The sequence below is a fragment of the Octopus bimaculoides genome, chromosome 3 (assembly GCF_046866305.1).
Source record: "Octopus bimaculoides isolate indiv1 chromosome 3, ASM4686630v1, whole genome shotgun sequence".
NCBI lineage: Eukaryota > Metazoa > Mollusca > Cephalopoda > Octopoda > Octopodidae > Octopus > Octopus bimaculoides.
This window is the reverse complement of record NC_142930.1, coordinates 153,051,809-153,077,403: the sequence shown is the minus strand read 5'-3', so window position 1 is coordinate 153,077,403 and position 25,595 is coordinate 153,051,809. Positions and strand designations below refer to the sequence as shown.

The following is a 25,595-nucleotide window of genomic DNA, read 5'->3' as shown; positions in this document are numbered from 1 at the left end:
TTAGAGAGGCTTTGATTATGATCAAAGTTACCCAGACGCATCATCATCTGTGAAAGTGAGAAAAACTAATATTCATTATTTTATTTTAATTAATGGAGAGTAGGGGTGAGTAAAAGGCAAGGTGGAGTATAACGGATTTTTTTGTTTCTTAATAAAGCATTGCCTTTGATTTATATAAATAAACCTGCAATCACATTCATAAACACCAATCCCACCTACACATTCATACAAGCATGTATACGCACGTACACACACACACACATACCCGTTCTTTAAACTCTTGGCGATAGAAGCCGCCATACCTTTGGAAGCCGGCACAGCTTTCCGGTTTTGTAAATTTTTGTGTAGGTGATAGAGTGTGTGTGTGTGTGTGTGTGTGTGTGTAAGTATGATTAAGTGCGTGTGAATGGATGAACATAATATGTAGTATAGTATGCAAGGCAAGCCTGGACTGAAAAATATGTATATGATCTCTTGTGTTTGTATGTGTGTGTGTGTGTGTGCGTGTAGCTTTGTACATAATTGAATAGATTAACTGTGTGTGTATGCGTGTGAGAGAGTACGTGCAAACATCCTAGCAAATATATCTGCGCACGTGTACACACCTGTGAGTAGAGCTATGTGGGTGTCACGAGAAACATCCGTAGTTGTTTGTCTAAATGCCTCCTCTGCCTTTTGTGTCGAACAGTGTTTATGCGTGCGCGTGCGCATATGCGTTATATGCAGCCCTGGATTAACAATTAAGTGAAATAAGCACGTGTTTTAGGGCTCCAAAGGAGGAGGGTGGGGTGGAGTACTGGTGATTTCGTGCTTTTCTCCTCTTTCTCCCCACCAGTGGCTGATTTATTACCATAAAACAAATGTGCAACTGAACCAAGGGGCTCCACAATAAATGAGAAAAAAACAAACAAACATATAGACTACTAGAATATTATCTTCTTGATTCAGGATTGATCTTATTCCTCGGGTTACTACCTGTAACTTTAGCTGTCCCCATAATTTCATTCAGCCATCAAGTACTTAAAACCCTTCTGACAATGATGATCTTCCTGGTAAACATTATTATAATTATTATATTTACGTTCTGAGTTCAAATGCTGTCGAGGTCGACTTCGCCAGTCATCTTTTCAGGGCCGACCAATGAACACGAGAGTCGACGTAAACGGGTAGCCCTTCCTCCAAAATTTCAGGATTTGTGCCTAGGATCGATCGTCAGCAAGCCGGGCAAAACGCTTAATGCATTTCGTCCAAGTTCCGCCCAGGTCGACTTTGCTTTCATCTTTTCGGGGTCGATAAAATAAGTACCAGTTGATTATTGAGGTCGAAGAAATCGACTTACCCGCTCCACCGAAATTGCTGGTCTTGTGACAAAATTTGAATCTATTATTATCATTTCGCCCGTCACTACGTTTCTGAGTTCAAATTCCGCCGAGGTCGACTTTGCCTTTCATCCTTTCTGGATTGATAAATTAAGTACCAGTGAAACACTGGGGTCGATATAATCGACTATCCCCTCTCTCACAATGGCTGCCCTTGTGGCAAAATTTGAAACCATTATTATTATTATTATTATTATTATTATTTCGGATACAATGCCTTGCGGTATTTGTTCCGGCTCTTTATGTTCTGAGGTCAACTTTGCCTTCCATCCTCTCGGAGATCGATAAAATAAAATGCCAGTCAAGTACTGTGATCAATGATATCGACTATACCCACTTCCCTCAGAATTGCTGGCCTTGTGTCTAAAACACACAAACACGTATATATTCTAAACACGGGAATACAACAAAATTGGATTCTGGCAACTGGCACACAGAACCTCTGCCGTGAAGCCAGTGACAGTTGTACGGCAGTTACTGTTAGTAGTGTGTGTGTGAGAGAGAGAGGGGGGGATATCAAGGTCTGTGTTAGTCTCAATGTAGCTATTGAATGTTGTAAGCTTGTAAAATGCTGTAATCTGTAGTTTGTTCATTGCTTACGTAAAACACTCAAGTAGTAACACGGATCGTTAAAACACACCTCGAAAATTCGAAATACACACACACACTATCATTCTTACGTGCATGTCATTTTGTTCATGTACAATATTTTGGGGTGAGCTTTTCGAACTAAGATTGCTTGATCTATGTCAATGACTCCAAGTAACAACCTAAGTTACTGACTTTGCCATTAAATTAATTAGTTTATATTTACAAAAAATAAGGAGGTATGTGATATTGTATCTAACTATATAAACATAACACGTTACTCTCTCTCTCTATGTGTATATATATATATATATATATATATATATATATATATATATATATTATATATATATATATATATTCATATCTACTCAAAATGCATCACTTCAACTTGGTATCTCTACCTATAAAACGGGTGTGATATCCTGTTCTTTTTTGTGTAATTTTTGCTACCCATGGTAACTATTAACATATTTACATTGTCAAATGTTTTTTAAAACTGAGATAATATTAATATATATATAAACTAATATATATATATATATATATATATATATATATATATATATATATATATATATATGCAAAAATTGGTTAAATAGCAATTGTAGGCGACAATATTTGAATGTTTCCAAAAGAGAAGAATGGTTCACGTAAATTTTTAACATTAGGGGCATAAATCGCACAGTTGAGCTTTCATTCTTAGCTGGAGCATTTGAAAATTCCAGCAGAATAACTATGCAAAAAGACAACCTGGATACTTTGTCTCTGTTAAGTATAGCAACAGATTAATTTTGAAGACTTTCCCAATTAAAAACAAAAACAACAAAAAAGCAGATGAAAACTTTTTTAAAGTATAAAATAAAGTTATAAGCCAGCATTTTAAATCTTTTAAAACTATGTATGTTGAAATGAAATTATGTAATTTCAAGGTTAGAAAGTTGTTTCGTATAAAAAGAAATGGTTCAGTAGAATGACCTCCGCACCCCACCCGAAAAAATTACCACCAGCATCGATTAATCGCTCTTAGATTCCCTTAAAAACAGGGTGTGTTTTTTTTTTAATAAATGGAAAGTGTTGAGAAATTTGCATCCCCCCAACACTTTCTGTTGCTTACATTGCGTAAGACTATTTAGTAATTGAATAAAAATTTGTTTAAAAAACTGGTTATATTTCAATATTGTTGTGGGGTCTGACCAAGAATTTTTTTTTTATCTATCATTTCACATTCAGTAGCTCTCAAGTTAGTTATACAATGAAAAGGTCGAGAGGAAATCTACTGCTGGACTGAGGGCTTAGGGCATCAGATGGCCTTAATCCGGGCCTGAGTAAACAAGTGTGTGTGTGTGTGTGTGAATTGTGTCGAGAGAATGACTAAGTTTATCTAACTGCGTGCGTATGAAAGCGGTTGTGTGTGTAGGTGTACGTTCATGTGCGTACATAAATGCCCGGGTACGGGTGGGCACAAGTACGTTATTGTGTGTACACGTGTTTTGATGTAGACGTGTATTTGTGAACATACAAGCATACAAAGAATAAAACAGTAACAGCTACAGTTGTTGTCAGGATAAGAGAAAGAGAGAGTAGAATGATAGAGAAAAGGAGAAAACATGCAGAGTTGGGGGGGGGGCAGTGATGGTGAATGTGTGTGTGGAGAGAAAGACAGACAGAAAGATAAGAAAAATACGGTAGGCAAAATGGAGAAAGAGATATAGAAAGCGATAGATAGATAGATAGATAGATAGATAGACAGACAGACAGACAGACAGATAGATAGATAGACAGATAGATAGATAGATGAGCTAGGAAGCGGTTCTTCAAAGAATTTAGACAACTCCGTTGAGAGAACCTTAGACTGAAATGTCAGAATCTTCACTAATCGCAGCAACTTTACTGACAGACACCTACAAATTGTTGGATGATTTAAACAAATAGAAGAAGGAACAGGTCCCCACCATCTGCTTCGGCTTTGCTTGCTCCTTCTCAACCAGCATTCTCAGTCCTTTGAAATGGGTTTTCCTAACTACCTTGGCGATAAGATGGGGGAAGGACGATAAGGGATATCCAACACTAAAATTGTCATCTTACAGCAGACATACCCTGTCACTGGATGGAAGGAGCGAGAGAGAGAGAGAGAGAGAACGAGAGGAGGGAAAGGAGAAATGGCAAAGCGAATGTGAAGGGGCGAAAAGGGTAGGAGAAGGACAGAGAGCACCAAGTCAGAGAGTTGTGATAGCCAAAAAGATACGGACAAAGAGATGTGGTGAGTGGGAAATGAAAGAGTAAATTAGGCAGAGCGTGGGAGAGCAAGGAAGAATTAGGAATCAAAGGCGTGTGTATACTTGCATCTGTGTATGTACGGATGAATGTATGCACCCGTGGGGAAAGCAAGAGACGTGAGTGGAGAGTGAGATGAACACGTCTGCGACAGAAGAGATAACTCTCTCTCTCTCATATATATATATATATATATATATATATATATATATATATATATATATGGGAAAGGACTGTACGCAAGGCAGGAGAGTGTGTGTATGTGGGAGGTGGGAGAGAGAGGCAAGAAACACACACGTATGTGTGTGTGTGTATATGAGTATGTGTTTATTGGTAGAGAAGATATAAGGCGAAATGAAAGGATAAAAACAAAAATATAAACTTAGGTGGGAGAAAAAACGGTAATATAACGTGATAAAACCTATGTATAGCAGGACACATGTGTGGGGGGAGGAGCGGGGAGATACAGGCACCAGGGGGGGGGGAGGGTGGCGGGTCTACAGAACAAATGATAGTTCGGTATGGAAGCCTGAACGTATGTACGTGTATGGGTGTCTGCATGAAAGACAGAGAAAGATACAGCGAGTAGATAGTGTACGAGGTGATAGATAGAATGATAGATAGATAGAGAGAGAGAAAGAGAAAGCAAGAAGAAAGAGAGAATAGATAGAACAAGAGAGGAAGACAGAATAGATAGAAAGCGAGGAAAAGAGAGAACAGAAGAAGAGAGGATTTATATATATATATATATATATATATATATATATATATAAGAGAGAGAGAGAGAGAAAATGGATAGATATATGTAGAAAGAGAGTAAAAAAAACAAGAGCGAAATAAACAGACACAGAAGGATGACAGTTTTTTATTTTACACGAAAGACTGAACGTACAAGATAGATGTTCTGCATATGTCTACGTGTATGGGTGTATATGGGTGCTGAGGTGTGTACGATTACGTGTGCACGTTGGTTGTGTGTGTATGTGTGTGCAGAAATACCAACTCAGTGGAGCGATATATAACGCAGTTTCAATGACAGACCTACATATATTAACTTGTATAGATATGTATACTTACGTGTGTGAGTGCGTGTGTGTGTGTGTGTGTGTTAACCAAAACACTCGTCTGTCGGTCGTCATTAAGCCTTAACTATAACCATCAGCAGTCACACACACACACAACTAAACACACACACATATATATAAACATACATGTCGGCGTTGAGACACAAAACACTTTTGTCGACGTGTGGGTGTGTCCGTGCATGTACACCTAAGTAGCATGTAGGAATGTGGCCTGCATTCACATACCAAACTGCTATGTAGAATCATGCAAAGTCATTCTACAGCAATGTGTGTTTGATAGGTTACACACATACACACACACAAAGACACTCAAAAGTTAGAAAAAGGTACAAAATACGTAGAATACACTTAAGTCAAATGTTAGGGAAATTATAACGACATGAATCGTACCCACACATATACACACACAGGGTAACAAACACATGTAGGCAGCTCGGGGTTAAATAACCGAAAGATAATGATCAAGATAGGTGGAAAAAAACCCCCAAAAAACCAAAAACAAAAAAAAAACAATATAACACTCTCACGTACATACATACATACACACATACATACAGAGAGAGACTGGATACCCGAATGACAAACAGTAAAACGACGAGGGGCCGAGGGGCCCAAACTGACAAAGCTAAGCTAAACTGTACAGTCAGTCTTCTCTCCTTCAAAAAATCGCAACACTCAAAATACATACATACCCGGCCACATCCACACACATATATACATACTTGGTTCTTACCTGATGCGGGTGGAAGACGACAAACATTTGGCTTCTCCACGAAATAGAGAGAGAGAGAGAAAAGGGAGAAATCGGTCGGCGCTGCGCCTGGTTCGCTGCGCACACCTACCTACATGTAATGCATGTATGTATGGCGAACAGAAGCGTTTCACTGCGTGTCCTCTATCCGATATTTAAGCTCGTGGTGTCGCCCAAACCTGCTTCGTCTACTTCTTTCTTTCTCTTTTTTTTCTTTCATAAGTCACACGCTAACACATAGAGCGTACACGCACTCGTCGTTCTCTCTCTCTCTCTCTTTTTCCCCCTCCCTCTTTCTTTGGGCCCATCCTCACCTTCTATCACGAAGTATGAATGTGTATACACACACACACACACACATATAAAATACACCCGCTCGCACGCACGCACGCACGCTCACACATACATGCCAGCACGCACATTCATATATGCACATAAATACCACACACACACACACATACATACATACACAAGCTAGCTTTCCTATTCACGTCACCTTCTCTCCTCCTACCCCTCCTCCTCCTCCCGTGCGTGCCTGAGCGAGTAAGTGCGTGCGTCTGAATATGTCTCAGACAACACACACACACACACACACAAACAATCATACACATACATAGAAGCAAGACAAGCACACGTACATATCATACGTACACATATATCTACTGCAACTAAATAGTTATAGCTGAGCCGCTGATAGCAATCCGTTTGTTGCCCAACAAGTCTCTGCAGCACACACACACACACACACACACACCGCCGTCATCGTCACACAGCCCACTCACCACCAAGGCGCACCGGATGGCTAGTAATACATGTTGGATTCCTTTCTCTCTCTCTCTCTCTCTCTCTCTCACACACACACACACTGGGAACAAACCAATTTTAATATTTATTTCCATTTGGTGTACATTTTTTGCGCCTCTGTGTGCATATACGTGTGTGGTATATAAATAAGTGTATATAAATACACAAACACTTATACATTAGGTGTATAGAGAATTTTGTACAGATGAATGAATCGTGTAGTGTACGCTAAATAAATGTGTATGTATGTATGTACACACACACACACACACACACATTATATATATATATATATATATATATATATATATATATATACACATGCGCGTATATATATATTACATGTAATGCATACAGAATGTCTGTAATGATTAATTACTCTACAAGGTTGTTTAGCACCAGGTCAGATAGAGTCGAGTAAAAGCACCAACTTGTCATTTTAGGATAATGCAGGTCTATATTATCCAATGTGTCTGTTCGAAACCCTAAGACGGGTATGGTGTGGATTTGGGAGAGAGAGATTTGACTGCTGTTTCTAACGTGTTCAATCCAATGACCACAAACAGTCACTCGTTGGTTCATGCACAAAGGTTTTTGACTGCTATTTCTAGCCTGTTTAATGAACATGTAGAGGCTCCCTCGTAGGCTCGCGCACAAAGGTGTTTGCCGAATGCCATAGGTGTAGTTGGGATGATATAATGTCTACTGGGATATATATATATATTATGTGTGTGTGTGTGATATTATTGTTTGCTAATGTACATGCAATGTGAGTGCTGCCTTTTAGAAAAATCAATTGATATATACACACACATACATATATACCAGTTTGTGCCTATGGTTCATTGTGTAACAGAGGTGCCGGTGACGGTAATAAAGTGTGAAATAGTTATCAATATCTGAGCGGGGTATATCTTTATCCGAGATACATGTGTATATTTGCATATATGCATGTGTGTGTGTATGTGTGTGGAGAGAGAGAGAGAGAAATATACCAACACACACACACGTACAGTATGTACACATACATATATGCATGCATCGTTATCTATGTAGAAGACACACACACGGAGGCGAGAGTATGCATTTTTGAATCATGTGTGTGTATACATACACACACATACATACATAATTACATATATATATATATATGTGTATATATATATATGTGTGTGTGTGTGTGTGTGCTTATGTTGGGCATGTATATGTCTGGATAAATGATTGCCTCCCGATGTATGTCTCATTCATTATATGTAAATATGTCAGTGTGTAAGTATGTCAGTATATAAATATGTCAGTATGTGTGAGAGAGTATGTGTGAGAGAGTGTGTGTATGTCTACGGTGTCAATACTATATCTTCTCAGAATGATGTGAAGGTGTACATGTACGTGTATTCATCGACTACATATGTATGTGTGTGCCGGGAACGGTGCGTGTGTGTGTAACTGGCCAGGAACGGGGAAGAAGATGCCGAGACAGGCTTGCATCAGTCCAGACAAAGCAGACAGCTTCCATTCGGTTGCAATGGCCGATATTCGGACACTTCTCTGGTCGAAATATGTCGTCTGCCAGCATATTACAGCTTGTTGCTTTCCACCACACTACATAGTGGAGCAATGCAGAGAGGGAAAGCCCTGTAGCATATACCAGTATACCATCATATACACACTGCATCACACACATACAGCAGATACCATACTACATTACAGAAACCATATCGCAGACATGCAGACATTACATACACACCATACAGATTGTGATATCACGTTTATATAGATATTACATCACATTACATCACACACACACGTTTAATACATTATTGCATGCACATATATAATCGGGTATATATACACATTACATCATATATATATATATATATACACACACACATACACACAACAAATGCAGATAACTGCATACACATACGTACGCATTGCACACCACACATACACACACATATTGACATGATTATTAAAATATATACAAATCTTTCACTCGCGCTACATATACATATAGTATATAACATATATTGACGTGATTATTAAACAGCATATATATTTATACATACATACATACATACATACATACATACCTCTTGCATTACATACACACTAAATAATCCATGCGGCCTCTTCCCTCCCACATATTGACATAATTATTAAACAGCATATATATATTTATACATACACACCCTTTGCACTATATACACACTATATAATTCCACGCACATACTGACATGAGTATTTAAAACACACACATACCACCCGACAACACGTACACAATATACACATATAGAATATATATTCATAGATACACACACACAAGCTATATCATATATATATATTAGGCACACAAGCTTTATATACATACATACATACATACACACAAACACGCAACATGCATACATAGCACTCAACATAAAATACATACACACACACACAAAATGACACATAAAGTAGACACCCACACACTACACAAACAATTATCAAACTCCCCAACACACACACACACACACACACACACACACACACACACAAATTCACAAACGTACACCAACAGACACTGAAACTAAACATCAAACAGTCATATCTAATACAGTTGGAACCGCTTCAGTTAGGAGGAAGATGCTGCGAAAGAAAGAAAAAAAAAGGATGAAGGGAGAGAAAAAAAAAGGGAAGAAAAATGAGGAAAAAAAGAGAAAAAAAAAGGAAAAAAACATGCACGTCACAACTTCCTAGTTATGTATCACTTATGTAAAATCTAAATATTACAGGAATCATCAGGATCGATATTGACACGATTATATTTGATTATCATTTCCATCGAACACCCATTTAGTAGGCCTGTCTGTGTGTATACAAGTATGTAAACACAGCACACACACACACAGTCGTTGTTTGTGTGTGTGTTTGTGTGTGTGTGTGTGTGTGTGTGTGTGTGTGTGTGTGTGTGATGCAACACATGGGCAGAACGAAAGAGGTTGAAAGCAGAACAAGAGCATTGAATGAACGGCTTGTTTTGTAAACAATTTAGAAAGACACCGAGACGCCAAAATTACGGCGGGGTTCCTGGGATCAGCGTGTCTGTCCCAGTCGAAGCGCCCCTTATGTGTGTGTGTGTGTGTGTGTGTTTAATATTTGTTGGGGTGGACAAGACAGATATGGGCTGTTTTAGCTGGCAGCGAGCAACCAGACAGAGGGCAAAAAACACTATACGAAAGTGATGGAGCATACAACTGGTGTGTGTGTGCGTGCGTGCGTGCATGTGAGTGTGCGTGTGTGTAACTAGTTGGAGTTGGCTGGTTTGATGGTGGATGGAGGAAAACCTGTGTCTGCACTGGCGACTGGCTAAGGTGAACGTGTGTGTGCGTGTATGTGTGTGTGTGTGTGTGTGTAAACAGACATAAATTGACTATACTTTTTAGTCATAAGCGTGTATCGAGCATTAAAATATATTTGAGCCGAAAAGAAAGTATGGAATCTATTACATTGTATTTATGATTTGGTCTGCTTATCTCTCTGATATATATATATATATATATACGACACACACATACACGCACACACACACACACACACACATAGGTATGTATGTTATATATTCAAACTCAGCTACATATTAGTATATGCACTACGACATACATAATATGCATATAGGTTAGCTTGCATGTTAAGACGGGTAATAAGCGCGTTCGTGTTTGTGTATATATATATATATATATATATATATATATACCCACACACGCACACACATTATAGTTGGCAGAGAATGTATAAAATACTTGAGATAGGCAGAATACACAACAAAAATTCAACTTGTTAGATCAGTTATAAGCAACACGACAGCAGCAGTGATCGGTATGTGTACCCCAGTTAGGATTAACTGATGACAATGAAAAGAGGGTCATTTTTATGAGGCCTTCTTTCAGACTACCGCAATACCAGCTGAGAGATATTGTCATCATGGCTGTTTATTTCAGAGGACATAGTGAGCAATACCATGATGGCTACTCTGATGTACATGCAGGCTGTGGTTACTGTACATGGAATAAAACGGAACCAAGGCTCTCGGAGTTCTGTGAGACAAATAATAACCTAAACATCTACAACACTAACTTCAGGAAACCAACTAATCAGACAAGAATCATACAAGCCAAATCGCTTTCATTGTCACCAAGAGAGAGACAAATAGTTGTGAAGACTGTCTTTTCCCATTGAAGAATGAACCCAACACAACAGCAATTTGCGATTAGTGGTATTGGAGTAAGAGATACACAAACTCAGAGATACACAAGAAAGTCAATCCGGAAACTCAAAAAATATTTCGGTCAAACGTAGGTTCAACGAACTAGGTGACGCATAACGAGAAGTCGGAAGAGACAGAATAGTAACATAGAAGGTAATGAATAGTCTCGACCAAAAGACCTGCAGCGAGCCGTAGGCAAGATCAGCAGATGGAACAACTTCCAACTTTGCATAAAGTAAAAAGTGTGACAGACCTATCAAAGCTAAGAGACAAGGAGGATGCGGGTGGGACAATAAGAGAAACTAGACGCCGGGTACACTTAGCAAATAGAGAAGCGGACAGTAAAAGGTTTGCCGATGTTCTGCAACGTTAATGTCAGAGGCGTGGTGTTCCGGATTGCAAAGCAGTATGTCAGTGCAAATTAAAACGTTGTTGGGAGAAAGTGTGTATGAAATCATAGCGGCACACTGCCTTGACTGACGCAAAGGGGAGACTTAGAAATGCCATATTACAAGAAACTGCCGGACAAAGGGAGTATGTGAGAAAGTGGGACTACCCTGAATAAGCTTAACTAGGGATCAGTTACTGAAATTAGCAGTTTTATCGTCGAAATAGCCAATGAGGATAAGGGCAGAGAAAGCGGTCGGACCATTAGGGATAGTCGCTGAGGTGCTATAAATATCTGCTGAAGTGGGGCATACTGGTCACTCGCATAATCAGTTAAGTAGTACAAGAAGTGGCCATTTCTAATGTCTGATCACCAACTGCTACAAGCATAAAGTAGACACACGGTCAAGCAAGAAGCAGTTACTGGGACATCAAAATGATGAATCCAGTTATAAAAATAACAGAAAGATTACGAAGAGAAATTTAATGTAAATGAAACGTAGTTCGGATCTGTGTCAGAACCGAGTACCACTAGTGAAACAGCTAGTAAAAGGTAATCCACCATATGTAACATTTGTTACCTGGAGGCAGTCTACGATAGGGTGCCACACCTTTTAGAGGTTTGTCGCTAAGGAAACTTAGCTATAATCGAACGGCTTGTGAAGGCTACGCAAATCATGTACAGAACTACAACCAGTAAGGTGAGAATTAACAATGAGTTCAGCGAGGAATTTGGCGTACAAGGTCTCGGTTCCCAACACCCAACGGTTTATTAAAATTTTTCTTGAGAATATAACAACGGAATTTAAGACCGGTTTTCCATCGCAACTCCTGTACGTCGATGATCTGGTTCTGAAAGATCAATTTATTCAAGAATTGGGTAAGGAATTCCAAACATTTAGAAACGAGAGTTCTTAAAGTAAATGTAGCCATGACAAAAGTTAAGACTAACTACAGTGTCATCTGGGAAGTGGTCATATAAGATATGTAGAAAAGGAGTAAGATGTTTGAATGTAACAATTGTGAGGGAATCGACATTCCTAGCCCAACGGAAGATTATCAGCATCTATTTAGGTAATTTATTCACAATATGAAGAAATATAAAATATAGTGATGCGGTGGGAGTATGGGCAATTTAACAGAAAAGAACTTCGAATGTAGCAGACGTGCAGGAGAAATTAACAGTAAGAACATCCTGAAATAATGCTTTTCCAAATACTCAGAAGGTTCGCGCTCCCAAGAAGCAGTGATAGATTCTGTTATCTAGGTCAGGGGTTTTCAAACTTTTTGACTTGCGGACCCCTTTATATTTCAGGCTTTACCTAAGGGACCCCCTTATAAACGCTTATGAAATTTTTACATAAATATTTGCTTAAAATAACATATATTTTTACATTTATTTATTTAACAGTATTTAACAAATAAGTTTATTGTCAATTAAAAGATTTCGATCAAAAAACATATATAAAATCAAATTGCCCATAAAAAGTATTTGCTGTCCACGGACACCCTGTCTTGTTCTTGCAGACCCCCTGTGGTCCGCGGACCACAGTTTGAAAACCCCTGACCTAGGTGACCAAATTAGCTGTGGTGGAGGGTGTCCCGAAAGAAAAGTTCATGGGGGGTATTACCTCTGCTGACAATAAAGAAATTCTCTCACGATTAGGCGCAGATCGTAAAGACGCTTGCATATGAAGGACAATGTTGCGTGCCAGCAGCGAACCTTAGAAGACATGGCAAGAAATGATGAATAATCATCTCAAAAGACCGAACCTCACGAAGATGAAAGATGGTAACAAGTAGAGAGATGGTGAACAAGGCCATTGCATCCTATATACGCACAAAAAAAAAGGTTAAAATACATGCATATACCTACCTACCTACATACATACATACATACATATATATATATATATACACACACATGCATACATACATGAGTACTTTTTCTTTTAGATTTTTATTGAAATTTCCTCGTGTATGTTATGTGTATGTATATATATATACACGCACGCACGCACACATTTACATACACCCATATATACATGATATACACACACACGTGTATGTAAGGGAGAGAGTATACGTGATATATTGTGGTGAATCAACGCAGTCTGAACTTCGTTAATTATCTACGAATGTGGATAAAATATAGACATACAGAGTGTGTGTGTGTGTGTGTGTGTGTGTGTGTGTGTGTGTGTACGCGCGCACAAGATGGTGAGGCGAAATATTCGTATTTATGTCTATACACGTCTCTGAGTCGCCACCGCTATCATTTGGCTGGACCGAGTTGTGACTTAAGTCCGCCCAATATCAACCACCTCTACAGCAGATTACTAACTGTAGGTGTGATAAACAAGGAACCAGTGGTAAGCTTTAGTACCAACAGTTACCTGCTACAGGTATTTCGGTGTGAATAACACACACACAACTAGTAGTTAGTAAAATTTAGTGAGACAGGAATAATGGTACACACCTCAGAATGCATCTATCTATCTATCTATCTATCTATCTTTCTATCTATCTATCTATCGTTGCTGTGTATGCCTGTTAGCCAGCGTTTTATCTGCCAATCCTATATATCATACCCACCCATACACACATAAATACGCACACACACACACACATATATAGGCACATATTCATGCACAGACATTCTATTAGTCTTTAACTTTGACACTGATTCTACGCATTTCACCTCACAATCATCTCATACATGTGAGAAAGTATATACATATATATATTTTTAGTGCGGGTGTATGTGCATGAATATGTGGTTATGTACACACACACACATATAAATATATACGCACATAAACATATATATATAAATATCTATACACATACGTGTGTGTGTGTGTGTGTGTGTGTATATATATATATATATATACATGCATACACACACAGATAATCACTAACACATTCATATATGCACATTCTATTCTAACTTTGTCACTGAATCTACGCATATTCATCCTATATTCTATCTCACTCTTTCACCTGTATGCACGCGCGCGCGCGTATGTATATATATATATATATATATATATATATATATATATATATACATACATACATACATGCACACACACACACACACACAGATTTAATACCATCTCTCCTTCGAAATCGCTCCCTCCCTCCCTCTCTCCACATACATATACATTTCTATCGCCCACCTCTCTCTCTCACCACCATAAACTCCCTCTTCCTTCATCCTCCTCCCTCCCCCTCTCTTCCGCTATTACATTGACTGGACAAACTGTCCACTGCTACAAAACCCTGCTGCCAATACCTTACCATTTCCATATGCAAATATCGGAAACATGACGTGTATGCATATGCGTGAGAAAGTGCGTATACAGGTGTGTGTGTGTGTGTGTATACGTGCATAAATATCTGTCTGGCTGTAGAGCCAGCACGTATATGAATTTGCAATGAAGCATTAGTGCGTGTCTGAATACGTGTGCATATGTATGTGTGTGTGTGTGTGTGTGTGTGTGTGAGTGAGTGAGAGAGAGAGAGAAGTCGTGTATCTCTCGAATTACCTTATACACACGGATATACTAACATACAACGAGCGAGTGTGTAGTTCGTGTACATTGCGTGTTAAGGTGCGTACAACCCAGCGCCTACCGCGACCACGACCACCATCAACACCGCCACAATCGCCGCCGCCACCACCACCACATTGAATCGCAGCAGACTGGGTGTAGAGAACATTTAAAATGTCTATTCTATGATCGGTGTGCTCGCGTGAAAATACTGTGTGCGTTTGTGTGTACTACTGTGTTATAAAAATTGGGAAAGATAAATACATGCATATGTGCGTTTGAAGCAAAGAAGCTGTATTAGTGCGTTTGAAGCAAAGAAACTGTATTAGTGCGTTTGGCAGACTGCAGGTGTCCGTCTGGCCCTGGATGGAGGACCAGCAATCGCAAATATATGCTGTGTGTGTGTGTATGCGTGCGTTCGTGCACGAGCAGACATATGTATGTGCTTGCGCTTATATGTAGATGCATATTGCTAATGTGCATGTATAGAAGAGAAACAGGACAAGAGTGAAGAGGGGTAAGAGTAGGCGTAAACAGGGGGGAACTGGTATGAATACAGTGGTAAATTTATGCGTATGTGCGTATGTAGACCAGACACATGCAAAAAAATACACGACTTAAAATAAAAAGACACATACATGCACATATTTACACACATTCTGCTGAACTCCAAGGAAGCCTCTAAGTACTTGCTAGAAACGGCAACCAAATCTCCCTCAAAGTATACTATTGCCCCTAAGAAGCAGGGACACTGGACAATATAGTCCTAGCTGAAACCTCTTTGAGCAAAGGTTTGCTCAGTCAGGGTTAATTTAGGGCTCAACATTAAAAACTACCCAGACAATAAGGAAAAAAAAAAATGAATGGACAAAGTTCAATAAGTAGACTAATTATTCCAGAAACATTAATATGCTAATTATGTAATTAACAATGATTCCTAACTTTAACAAAGAAAACATATTTGATGGGAAAGATATCAGAGTCAATTCTGGCAAGATTTGAACTAAGAACATAAAGAGCCCTAGCTAAAAATCATCATTTCATCATTGTTTTAATTCTTTTGTTCTTTTACTTGTTTCAGTCATTTGACTGTGGCCATGCTGGACCACCGCCTTTAGTCGAATCAAATCGACCCCAGGACTTAGTCTTTGTAAGCCTAGTACTTAGTTGGAGAAAGAAAACTAAAACCTAGAAATAATGGTTATTGAATCTGAAAGAAGAGGTGATAATTTCAAGAAATACAGAATTAAAATATCAAAGTAAATTTACATATTTGAAGGTTGGTAACTGATCTTTGGGTACAGGTAAGGGAGACAACTATGGATCATTTTTAGTCTACTAAGCCATCATCAGTTGAATATAGTATATTGATAAGAACATACAAGGCAGTCTACCAATTCTGCTTTCATTTAATCAATAATAATGTTTAATAATAATCAGCACAAGACTACTCATTTACAGACGAAAAGTATAATCAACTGAATCATCCCCCACTCCAATATGTAACTGGTACTTATTTTTTGGAAAGCAGACGTTAAACGACGATGATGATGATGATGATGATGATGATGATGATGAAAGACAAATCAATGAGGAAACCTCTACATCAATCATGGGCAGTTTATGGCTCACAAGACTTTCTAAATGGCATGCCAAATGATGAGCTATGTCTTATGCAACATGCTTCTGAAAAAAGCTTGCCCTACTCTTTGGGATCACTCAATCTGCTAGAAATATCTGTTAAATTTTCTTCATATCACACTCTACAGCCTTAAAAAGTGAAGAACAAAATGAATAATGTAAGGCTCAATGAATAAAACTGATTCCAGGAAAACAACCGTATTGTATGCCTGGTACTTAATTTTTCAAACCTAAAATGACGAACATTAAAATAAGCAGCAGAAGGATTTGAACTCAAAACAGGAATTTAATCCATCACATAAATCATTTCTACAATTCCATGATTCTTTTAATAAACATTTTTCCCATTGGCACAAAGCCACATACTTTGGCAAGAGCTGCAAGTACCTGACTAATGTTCAGTTTATCAACTCCTGAGATATGGAAAGCAAAGCCAACCTTAGTGGGATTTGAACTCAAAGAAGACCTGAAGCTGACAAATAAATAGTAAAGTGCTGTATGTGCCATATACCTAAATAAATATAGTAAACAATTTTGCTTGTACCCAATACAATCTATCTCACTCCTTTTTTGCACTGCCAGTCATCATTCCACTTCTCTAGGCCACCCTTTATTGAAAGCTACCCCTAACTCTCTCATCATGGATCACCTCATTTATTATCCATCACTCCATCCACCCTCATATTACCTATTCCTAACACTCTGTTTCTATAATCATACTCTTGCTCTTTTCATTCACTAATCTTGTTTGATTTTTGTTGCTGTTTTTTTTCCAGTCACCACTATCTTATCACCCTCTTGGTGATGTTACCTTAATCTTGTTAAGAGCATGACAACTACAGTGCTGGTAACACTATAAAATGTACCTAATACATTGTAAAGTGATTACTGTTAGAAAGGGTGTCCAGTTATAGAAACCAAGTCAAAAATAAAACTTTTGATTCATTTAGGAGGGCAGTAACTCCAAATAAAAACTAACTCAGGCCACAATGACCCATCTAACCAAAGTACAGCAGGCAGGTGTAAAAGAATGGTGATAACGATGTTGATGAATTCAAGTAAATAATTGTGCACATTTTGTAAGAAATCGAAGTACAATAATAATATGTTATATTCTAACATAGATTTAGTCTATGCATGCAAGCATAGCTATGGGGCTAACAAATTCGTTTCATGACTACATGGTTTCAAGTAGTGCATGACACACCCAGCAAGTGTCAACTATCAAACTGACCGAAGCCTTTAGCCTGATGGAAAGACTATTGCTGTTCTTGAGTGATAGACATAATACAACACAAGGTTTAACAGAACACCAGTCTTTTGATGTCTTTAGGGAAGTTCACTCCATTGCAAGTGTTTGGGCAAATCTGAGAATAACTTCCGCCCTGCAATTTCAGAGGTTGTAAAAGCATATCATGGCTTCTAACCTTACTCACCTTAGTAACATAAAATAAATAAATAAATACCAGTTTAACCCTTTGCCTGACCAAAGCATTTTCATCTAATTGTCCTCAATATCCATGGCAGTTTTTGAACTTGCTTCACGTGTTCTAAGTCATATAAAGCATTCCTTTTATTATAAGTCCCGAGTCACTCTGGTGGTTAAAGAAAAAACTTGGGAATGTGTATCATATATGATGCATGGATACCAGAAAAATGTCCCATGAATCACATGTGATACATAAGACAGGCAAAGGGTTAAGTGTCAACCATATGTACATCCTTATTAGTCAAACCTTTTCAGGGGAATAAAATATACTATGTAATATGTAATAGTTTCAACAGAATCACCACTTCTTCCATCCATCCATTTTCCTACAACTTCTACCTCTCTAATGCATTTACTCTAGCATCTTTTGTCTCAACTACTTTTAAAACTCTAAACACACACACACACATACACACACACACATACACACACACACATACCTGAATTGATTAACAGATACCAAACAAGTACTGAGTTGGTTTAAGCTCTCTCCCTCCCACAAAATGTGTCATGTACTAATATTTTTAAAAAATCAATACCACACAGACACACAAACACACATTCACAAACATTTATATGCACACAGAAAGAAAAAAACAAAACAAAGAGAGCAAGAAAAAAATGAAATTAAATAAATGTATGACATAAGACACAACTAAAAGGGCTAGCACTGAGAAGAACATCTGATCATGCAGCACTGCCTCAAACTGTCTAACATGCTGACATGGAAACATGGACATAAAAATTTCAATGAGGATGGTCGCTGCAGTGATCACTGTTCAAGTTCAACAAGGAGAAAGCAGAACAGTTTACTCATTAAGGATGGATTCGGTAGATGAGAGCTACAGATCCTCATGTACAGGGAGCCAGTCTTTTGCACTTTCATTTCTTAGTTTTGTTTCATTTTTGCTCTTTTTTTCTACTTGTAGCCTCCCTGTTGTTTTGTCAATATATCTGAGATTGTTTTTTGAGCTGTTACAGATCTCTTTCCCAAAGCTACACCCCTTGACACGAGGGTTCCGCAGTTAATTTCATACTGTGTAGTGACCATAGGTGGGAGCAGTAGGCTTAAGTGGCTGTAGTGTACACTCAAGTGAAATTCCTCTCCCCTTTATTATATATATGGGCATTCGAACATAGCAGATAACAGCTAGCCTTTGGCCGCTATTTGAACCTTGCGTCCACTACTCTGATTGGTTGGTATTGGCACAATTTGTCTCTTACTCTGTCATACCAATATGCAGCATATAATCAATCGGAGCCCCTAAATAAGATCACGGCAATCTCTTTCTTTGTCACCACCATCTTCTTAACGACATCAACAACATCTCTATGTACACATCTCTATTTTCCTTAAAAAGCTCTGGATACCAAAATCTGCCAAGCACAAAAAAATACCTTCAACCTCAAAAAGCACCAAAATACTTTTAAACATAACCCAGAAAGAACAACAAAGAAAAGATAGTTTGACTCAGAATTCCTGAGAGCATATGCCTTACACACCATACATACAATGTGTATATATAGATATATGTTTGTCAGGACAAATGTTTGTACCAAACATATACCAAACAAACATAAAAACAAAATATCTTAACTCTTTATCCCTTTTGTTTCTCTTAAGCCAACAAAACTATAGAATATCTTCGACTAGATGTATATGAACCAGCGATTACAGAATGTGACTGGGTGTATAGAGCCCAACAAGGTTATAGAAATATTCTATCTTCTTTCATAATTATTTTCAAGTTCTCAAAGTCAATAACAAAATAAAGTATGAAAGAAATATAAAAACAATACAGAAAATATATCTTCATTGAAGACAAAATCCTGGCAAGCTCGCCAAGTGTTATTCTTGTCCCTCTTCTAACAGAAACATTTCCAGAAGCTTTAAAATAACTTTAAATCATACTTGTTACTTGTTTTTCCCTCTCTCTCGCTATATATATATCATCATCATCATCATCATCGTTTAACGTCCGCTTTCCATGCTAGCATGGGTTGGACGATTTGACTGAGGACTGGTGAAACCGGATGGCAACACCAGGCTCCAGTCTGATTTGGCAGAGTTTCTACAGCTGGATGCCCTTCCTAACGCCAACCACTCAGAGAGTGTAGTGGGTGCTTTTACGTGTCACCCGCACGAAAACGGCCACGCTCGAAATGGTGTCTTTTATGTGCCACCCGCACAAGCCAGTCCAGGGGCACTGGCAACGATCTCGCTCGAAAATCCTACAGGAGCCAGTCAGGCGGTACTGGCAACGGCCACGCTCAAAATGGTGCATCTCATGTGCCACCCGCACAAGAACCAGTCCAGGGGCACTGGCAACGATCTTACTTGGCTTGCCGGGTCTTCTCACGCACAGCCCATTTCCAAAGGTCTCGGTCCGTAGTCATCGCCTCGGTGAGGCCCAATGTACGAAGGTCTTGCCTCACCACCTCAGCCCAGGTCTTCCTGGGCCTACCTCTTCCACGGGTTCCCTCAACTGTTAGGGTGTGGCACTTTTTCACGCAGCTATCCTCCTCCATTCTCACCACATGTCCATACCAGCGCAATCGTCTCTCTTGCACGCCACAACTGATGCTTCTAATGTTCAGCTTTTCTCTCAAGATACTTACACTCTGACGGGTATTCACATTGACATTACACATCCAACGGAGCATACTGGCTTCATTCCTTGCGAGCTTACGTATGTCCTCAGCAGTTACAGCCCATGTTTCACTGCCATGTAGCATGGTTGTTCGTACGCATGCGTCATACAGTCTGCCTTTTACTCTGAGTGAGAGTCCCTTTGTCGCCAGCAGGGGTAAGAGCTCTCTAAACTTTGCCCAGGCTATTCTTATTCTAGCAGCTACACTTTCAGCGCACCCACCCCCACTACTAACTTGGTCGCCCAGATAGCGGAAGCTATCGACTACCTCTAGTTTTTCACCCTGGAATGAGATAGAAGTTGTTTCCTGTTTGTTTACAGTCTTTATTGCACCTGAACATCTGCCACAAACAAAAACTAACTTGCTAGTTAACCTGCCTTTGATGTTGCTGCACCTCTTATGTGTCCATAGCTTGCACCGGGTATATATATATATATATATATATACATATATATATAGGTCAATGATAGGCTTGACTCAATCCTTCAGGGGTAGTCTGAAGCATCCAAGCAACCAGGGGATGTTTAAATCCGGAGGCACTCCTGGGAATCACCTGTGCGTGTACCGTCTTGGTTAGAGGGCATCCAGAGGCAGGTAATTTACTGTTTAAACCGTAGTTTATAATTATATTTATGTGGAAAATGGAGCAACAAATAACCTCCACAATGACTCATTACATAACCTCCACAGAATAAAACAATGGCTAACTCGCCCAACAGAATTGCTTCTTCTTGTATTTGTTGCTCCATTTTCCACATAAATATACATATATATATATATATATATATATATATATATATATATATGGAGAGAGAGAGAGAGAGAGAGAGAGTGAGAGAGAGCAATTACATTCAATTTTTGTAACATGCTAACAGATTTGTAGGATTCAAAACCAAGGTTGTAGAAACATCTGAAAATGGTCATTTGTGAAAGGTACAAGTTTTTTCTCTGCAGCAGTTTACCAACTAGGTTTGTATTTTTGGAATACTTATCACAATGCTATTCTATAGGTCAGCTTCACTTTACTCTGGGTCCAGATTCCAGATAGTCACATGACACAAGTATATCAAACATGCAACATTACAACAATGAAAATATTATATTGGACAGTAATAAGAGACTTGCCTAGAATGTTTTCTACCACAGCCTCAGGTTGGGGTATTGTAGCCTTAACCCTTTAGTGTTTAAACCGGCTGTATCCGGCCCAGATATTCTACACATTTTATGCTCAAACTGGCCAGAACCAGCCTCTCACACCTACCCTACAATGTCATTCTAAAAATAAGCAATTACATCTTTCCTATCTTGAAGCTACAAAATAATATCAGATAAATTTTTTTTAATGTGAATAAATAAGGATTACTTTTGGCAAATTAATCTGAATGCTAAAGGGTTAAGTAAGCCCACTTCATTTCATGAAGCACTTTACTCCAGGACACAACACACCACCTGGACTGAGAATTGAATCCACAACCTAATGATCATGAATCCAATGACGTTGTGTGTAGGCCTCACATCCTCACATGTAAGTGCATAGGTGTGCTAAAAACATGTCCATTTAATCAGACCTTGCATTCTTATTTATTCATATCTTTCTTATAACCTGGTGGCCTAATTTGATATTTGTTGGTTAAAGAAAAAACTGAACAAATCTAATTATATGCTCTCACACACAGACACACAAATGTACACATATCAACAGATAACTAATGAACGTGTAGAAAGAAGGTATCTATTTACATATGCATATTTATGAATGTTTACAACATGATTATTCAAGAATGGATATTGTTTGACTGGCAGCAAGGCGTATAAAACTGTAAAGTTAGGTTAATATTTAGAATGAACCAGTGTACTGTTATTATTGTAGATGTATGTATATCTAGTGAAAGAAATGTAGGTGGAGAAGTTCTTGGAATTACTGGACAAAGTACCTACTGAAATATAGTGTGGGCAGCTAGAAGAAAGAGAGGTAGCAGATAACTTTCAAGTGGAAAGAGTTAATTATAGCAGCAACTTTAATTCTTTTAGCAACATGAGCCAACTTAATAGAAATAGCAGCCAGACTGACTTCAAATTATACATATCTTAAAGACAAGGGATTCAGTGAACAATGTTGCCTAAGGCATAAAAACAAATGTTTGATAATGGGTCTTGCTTTACTAGGATAGACCTGAGGTTAAGTAACACATAGATTATAAATAGTATGAATTGAGCAATAGAAGTTTTAAAATACTGCAAACATGAATTAATGAAACCACTACAAATCACATTTAGAAACACACACACACACATATTTTTTTTATATACAATTCATGACTGAGACTGATGAAACTGTAAGGTGTAATGCAGGCACTCATCTTATGAGCCCACATCTTAAGGCGTGTAAGCTAACGAAGTTCATAAGATAATCAGTTATTCCTTTACCATCTCTTTTCTAATGGATATCACAAAAATACTCCTGTATCTCCTCAAGGCAAATATTATTTCAATTGAGAAGAATTGCAGAAAATTATCAACCAATATCTCATACACGTTTGATCTTGAAGATTTTTGAAAGAGGACTCAGAAAGGCAAAAGAATAATTGAATTTAGTAGATAAACTCAGCAATAACCAACATGATCTCGAAAAAAAAAAAAAAGTAAAAGCATATCCCAACTATTACAAGATTATTGATGCCGACCTTATGGCCAGTTGCTCTGCACTATCAAAGTCTTCTGGAATATAAAAATCTTTTACCTGAAAACAGATGAAGGTTAGCAGCAGTAAGAGCACCTGGCTGTAGAACCTTGCCTCAAATAACTCATCTAACCCAAACTGACATTAAATGAACAAATGATATACACACACACACACACATATATATATATATATGTATATATAAGCGCAGTTGAGTGGTTAAGAAGTTCCCTTTGCAACCATGCAGTTTTCAGTTCAGTCCCACTGCATGGCACCTTGGGCAAGTGTCTTTAACTGCAGCCTTGGGTTGACCAATGCCTTGTGAGTGAATGGTAGTTGTGCAGAAGTCTGTTGTATGTATATAATATATGTATATACATAAGCCAACTTAGTGCAAATAGCAACCAAATCTACTTCAATTTATGTTGGGTCTTAAAACAAGAATGATTCATTGAACAATGTTGCCAAAGACATAAAACAAAATGTGATGGTCACAACATTAACATGTTTGATCATGGCTTGGCTTTACCAGGACTGACCTAGGGATAAACAACATTTGGAGTACAAATGATATAAATTGGGCAACAGAAGTGTGTGTACGTTTGTTTGTTTGTTTGTTCCCACCACCCCAGCATCACTTCACAACCGGTGTTGTTTGCTGAGAGAATAAGTATCAGACATAAAAAAAAGTACTAGGGTCAATTTGTTTAACTAAAACTTCAAGGTGGTACTCCAGCATGGCTGTAGTCCAATGATTGAAACAAGTAAAAGAATAAAAGAATATATATATATATATATATATATATATATATATATACACACAAACAATCACATATATATACATACACATGCACCTACATATATATATATATGTATATATATATATATATATATATATATATATATATATAAAGAAAGAATTAAAAAGTTACTAAAAATGAACAGAGAAATTCAAAGGCTTGTTTTGGTTCAATGGTGAAACACCTTTCGTGTTTACAAATGTGGGTTTGAGTTCCATGGGTAGCCCACAACTATTCCTAGCCAAAGGATTTTTTAAACCCAATATTTATGTGCTATCATTTATAGTTTCATTTGCTTTGAAGTCTACCATTCCAAAAAAAAAAAAAAAAACTGAAGGTTAGAAAGATCGAAGTATATTAAATAGAAGAAGTTCATCTTTCAAATGAGACACTGAAAGAGCTATAAAGAAGGCCAGCCAAAAATTTGGTTGGATACTAAGCATCTTTTGGTCAAGAAACCAAATCATAATTTTGACCTTGTACCAAAGCATGGCTGCCCCATTTTTGAATACAACTCAATATTGATATTCCCCAACATGAGAGAGAGAGAGAGAGAAAGAGATATAGCAATTCTTGGAAATGTGAAAAGATTACTAACATTTAAAAGCTATTCCTTTGAAGGCAAAGATTATTGGAAGCAATTGAAAGAGCTGAAGATCTGATAGACAGAATTAAGAAGAGATATGTATAGAGAATCCTGTAAAACTTGGAACTGAATATGAAGCAAAAACAGAAAACCCATGATTCCCTACAATGATGAGTGAAAAGGGAAACTTTGCAGAATTTTCCAACTGAACAACAGTTGTTCAAAAATTACATAGACCCCCTGCAAAAGAAAAAATCATCCAAATCAGAGATCCCAAAATCTTGCCAAAAGAAATCAGAAATCTTGAGAACATTCATTTAATACATTACAGAAAGTGAGATTTGACAAATAATTCAAAATTATTCCAGATTTACCCACTGCTGCTGATTGATTTTGCACAATTCCAAGCTAAAAACTTTGAAAATTGCAAAGAGATATACAAAATCAAAGCTTTCAAAGATTTAACTAGAAGTTAACCTTTTAACTGTGAAATTAAATTTCATGGTTATTCCTGTAATGATGTTTAATATCTTCCAAAAAAATAGAACTGGTATTTTCTGCAAGTCACGTTGCCTCAACAAACTTGACATAACTCAACAAAATTAGTTTCAAACATAACATAACATTCCTCAACAAAGAGACTGGTATATAAAACTCCTTTCTGTAGTTAAGG

General features: G+C 37.9%; 1 protein-coding gene across 12 annotated transcripts in view; it reads right to left on the bottom strand.

Moving 5' to 3' along the window:
• Positions 1–25,595, bottom strand: part of LOC106874382 (uncharacterized) — a 194,793-nt gene that overhangs the window by 137,213 nt on the left and 31,985 nt on the right. For 2 of the 12 annotated variants that reach the window (XM_052966047.2, XM_089349814.1), the window contains exon 1: positions 6,063–6,645. The exons of 8 other annotated variants lie outside the window; for them this stretch is intronic. The gene's annotated coding sequence lies outside the window, so the exon portion shown is untranslated. Of the gene's footprint in view, positions 1–6,062; positions 6,927–25,595 lie in introns of those variants that run through there. 2 more of the 12 variants (XM_089349809.1, XM_089349812.1) reach the window with 2 other exon arrangements.